This window comes from Anabrus simplex, chromosome 1 (genome assembly GCF_040414725.1).
Source record: "Anabrus simplex isolate iqAnaSimp1 chromosome 1, ASM4041472v1, whole genome shotgun sequence".
Classification (NCBI taxonomy): domain Eukaryota; kingdom Metazoa; phylum Arthropoda; class Insecta; order Orthoptera; family Tettigoniidae; genus Anabrus; species Anabrus simplex.
Genome location: NC_090265.1, coordinates 659,608,690 through 659,613,730, shown reverse-complemented (window position 1 = coordinate 659,613,730; position 5,041 = coordinate 659,608,690).

Below are 5,041 nucleotides of genomic sequence, written 5' to 3'. Positions count from 1 at the left end.
TCCTTCTTGGTCAACTTTCACTGTCTTCTCGAAGAATTCAAGTGTCTCTGCTTCTAGAACTTCTTTGGTTTTGACATCTGCCGGGTCACTAATGCCTATGGCTTCCAGACGCCACAAATCAGCTACATTAAAACCTGCCATACTAAAGAGGTCAGTTACTGTATTGCAGTTGCTGAATATTCTACGTTGCCCCATCACCGTCCAGCCCAGCTTAGTTTCGAGAGCAACCATCGTGTCATCTAAAACTAATCTGCAGCCTGTTAGCAGTTGCCCCATTACGTCTGCCCCAAGTAATATCTTTACCTCAGGAACATTATAGCCTACATCTGATAAGATTATGTTGTGGTTTCGAAGCACTGGGTAATACCGCTGTGTCTCAAGCCGGGGTACAAAATCACAAATTTTCTGTTGGTCCAACATAGGAATGGTGCACTCAAATTTGTCATCTAAACTTCTAAGAGTAACTTCATAAATACCATGCACTTCTCGCCCTGTCTCTACTCCACCAAACAGATTATGTATTAACGTCTCTTCCCCTATCTTCTTCAGCCCAAGCTTGTGAACACTGTCCTTCGTGATGTATGATCTTTGAGATCCCGAGTCTAGTAACACTCTTGCCAACTTAACAACCTTGTCCACCGACACTTTAACTACCAAAGTTTGCAACAATGTTTGACCCTTTTGATGAGACAGTAAGTTCTCTGTTCTACCTGGTTCGTTTCCTTTCTCAACTGAACTTTTCTTGCTGCTATCGACTGGAATTATATCCTTTAAACCCTTGCACATAATAGTGTGATGCCCCTTGCAACAAATCAAGCACTTGAGCACAACTTTGCACTTTTTTGCACTATGGCCCACCTTGAGGCAATGGAAACATGCTCCTTTCTTTTTCAAAACTTCTTGTTTTTTCTCTGTAGTGAGACCTCTAGCTTTAAAACAGTCCTGAGACATGTGGTTCCCTTTATCGCACCAAATACATGCCCTATCACCCCTTTTCTCTTCACTCGAGAAAATTACTGCTGCTGTCGGTAGCTTTTCTTTGTTGTTTTGCGATGCACTCCCACAGCCACCTAGGAAATTAGAACGAGCCAGAAGGAGACGTTCTTCACTTTCTACCTCTTGTCTCAAAAATCTCAAAAGTGTCTCGAGATAATTAGATTGGTCACCCTTCTTACATGCCTGCGACATACGAGACCGCTCCCATGCTTTCAAAATGTCATCTGGTAGTGCTGATTCTACAAGCGGGTAGAGCATTGCCGCATATTTATCGCTAGTAACCCCTAGTGACTCTAGTGCCCTTAACTGGGTCTCCAGTTTATCAAAAAGACTCCGTAGACTTATATCGTTTAGCATGCTACTCTTTTGAAGTACTAATTGCAAGAGTTCACGAACGTAAATCTCAATCAGAAGTTCATCTCTTGCAAACCTCGATTTTAATTGCTCTATAGCTTTCTGATAATTTGAAGCTGAGGGTGGGAAACTTTCCACGAGTTCTCTAGCTGACGTCCCGGGTACAGTAGCCTGGCAAAGGTATTGGAATTTATCCTCTTCCTCGATTTCATCATCCTCATGTATCTTTCTGAACTGCCCCCAGAAGGCTATCCAGTTGCGCACATCTCCATCGAACTGTTTAAGTTCTAATTTCGGCAATCTTAAATTTCTTTTACTCCTGGATTTACTAGAACTAGTACTAGCAATACTATTTGCCCCATTGTCACTGAGTGTGTCATCATGCAAAAAATTCTCATACCTGGTCTTTAAGGTTAACCACCTTTCGCGGTATCCCTCCATGATTTCGTATTCGGCAGCGATCTCTTCTTCTTCTTCGTGCTCTCCGGCGTACCAAACATCACGAATTTTTTCATCGAGCACGAATAATCGTTCAGCTTTGTCCTCGAAGATCTTGAATCCTGCGGAGACCTCTTCTCTTGTGGGTTGTTCTGCATTTAACTTCTGTTCAAAGTCATTGCCAGCACGTGTAAACAATCGGCGCAATTGTGTTCGTTCACTTTTCAATTTCATAATTTCTGCCATATTTACGCGGAAACTAGTCCTGTCACGGTCGCCAGATGTTGAGAAAAGTGCTTATAATGTAACGTTAACACAATTTAACACAAATGCTCCAATTTATTTACATAAAACAAGTTTACAATTCACTGCACTGACCAAGAGATACATTGTACGCCATGATCTATACCACAACCAAAGATTACACAAACAAGATAAACAGTATTGTGTCACTTGTAATGTTCATAGATATGCCAGTAAGATATGACACGGCAGTCCATGGAATAAATGTGGTTCCGTAACAATACACACATATTCATCTGGCAAGCATTTCCTACGGATTGTCTAATTTGACATTCTTTGATTACAACCATCGCACACACATACCTAAGTTTACTCTTGACATGGTACACCATTTACCAACACGTTAGCGAAATCAACTTTTCTCACATTAAATGGATCATATTTCGAGAGTAGGTTTTTGTCACTGACTGACCACCTATCTACGGATTTGACATTTAGAATGTGAAGATTACCTGACCACCTCTAACCTAGTTCATAATCCACTATTTATGTCGTCTCATTATTTATACACTGAATAACTCGGTAAACTTGTAATGAACAAAGAAAAGAACATCAATCATTAATACATTAATTTAAAAGAAAGACTTATCTGAATTTCCGTAATTCCTGTAGCCGGTTATGTCCAGGTGACAGGACATATGGACACGCCTCCTTTCATTTCCCTATGTAAACTGGGAAGGCTCGAATACGTCTCCTCTGGGCTTGGTCATCTTGCGGCAGGCAATATCATCTGACGGCGCTCACTTGGGCAGTCTAGCCCTTCATCTTCTTAGAACATCTTGCTCTTTTCTGGACTAGTTGAAACAGAATAACATATAATTTTAATTAACTTTATCATCATAGGAAAAGCGGTGTTATTATCTGCTTATAGCGAAAGATTGTCTCCTTGAAAGAGTTGATTTCATCGATAACTAGAACTCTGGGGTAATGATTGAATATGACGTTCGAAACAAACAGATTATGTTCAGATATTCTTTCTAGAGTTTACTATTGAAATCCCACTTCTTTAATTCTTTAGGTTTGACGATATCAAGTAATACGTCAGTAAATGTTGTGGTGACGTAAGCCTGTCGTAGCCTTGTACTTGGATTTCCACGCATTTAAATTTCGTGGAGCGAGTAAAAAATCTTCTATTAATGATCTGCAGCGCAGCTATCAGTAAAATCCACTCCTTATTTCCGCTGGATGAATCTCTTGTTGATACCCTCTTTATTTAGTAAACGATGTTGCTTTCCGTATATGATTCAGTTGAAAAGTAGCTCTCTTCCAATTTGTCTCTTTTTTCAATAATTGTCCGTAACAATCTTCTCCTTTCGTTCTTTTTGCACAGCCTCCTGTATCTTAATCCTTTCACAAGCGCCTGATGTAAATGTTGTCACCTTAGCTTGCGGTATCGCCAGACGTTTTGATATTTAGTATTTGGCAGTTTAGACTCCTTCTTTGTTCTTACTACGGCCGGAACTTTACGTGACAGTGAAATGGCACAGTATGTTGATATAAGGCGTTAAAAGTCAGGCTGTGAGTTGCACAAATAGGAAAAGTCCTCTCAGTTGTAATTACTGCTTTGATGGGGTGACAGTTCCTTTTGGGGATCATTGTAAGTATCTGGGTGTTAATATAAGGAAAGATCTTCATTGGGGTAATCAAAAATATGGGATTGTAAATAAACGGTACAGATCTCTGCACATGGTTATGAGAGTGTTTAGGGGTTGTAGTAAGGATGTAAAGGAGAGGGTATATAATTCTCTGGTAAGACCCCAACTAGAGTATGGTTCCAGTGTATGGGACCCTCACCACGATTACCTGATTCAAGAACTGCAAAATATCCAAAGAAAAGCAGCTCGATTTGTTCTGGGTGATTTCCGACAAAAGATAAGCGTTACAAAAATGTTGCAAAGTTTTGGTTGGGAAGAATCGAGAGAAAGAAGAAAAGCTGCTCGACTAAGAGGTATGTTTCGATTTGTCAGCGGAGAGATGGCGTGGAATGACATTAGTAGACGAGTAAGTTTGAGTGGCGTTTATAAAAGTAGGAAAGATCACAATATGAAGATAAAGTTGGAATTCAAGAGGACAAACTGGGGCAAATATTCATTTATAGGAAGGGGAGTTAGGGATTGGAATAACTTACCAAGGGAGACGTTCAATAATCGTAATCGTAATCTTTATTTTTCTACTAGATCTACAGCAATGAAGCCTTATTGATCCTTAACAGAAGAAAAATAATAATGCCTAGCCTAGTCTGCTTAAGTTGCTGTACACCTATCATAAAGCTCGTATAGTAAAAATAACTGACACAAAAAAAAAAAAGAAAGTTACTGGAAATGATAATAATCAATTGTCAATAAGTCACTGTTGTCTTTTCATATATAAACCAAACCTCAAAAAAATCTCAATATTGCTGTTAAGAACAGGGATAAAACGAAAACTGATAGTATTGAAAATAATAATAATCAAATGTCAATGCTTCACTGATGTCTTTTCAGATATCAACGATCTCCATATTGTTATTGATAAAGAGGGATAAAACGTAAACTAATATAACTATTGGTAATTCCATCTATTTGACAATATGGCAATACTAGTAATGGGAAACTAAAACTGGCAACATATAACTGGGCAGAGTACAATGCTGTGTCGGACTGAATCAGCACTTAGGCCACAGAGTATATCGCTTCCGGCCGGGATCTCATTCAGCGCATTCTCTCTTGAACACTGACCTTTCTTATATTCTACTTATGTTGCACACCTGACTACGTGTTACCTGCACTGTAATGCCTGAGTGCCATTTACTACACCTTAAGATTCTCTACTGGTAATCACACTTCAGCATCTAGTATTTCACTATATTAGTTACCTTTATAGCCCAAGCAATTCGTCAACTAAGATGAAACTATATTAACTCACATATCACTAGGCTACTAGAGCCCCAGCTCATATTCCAACCATCCCC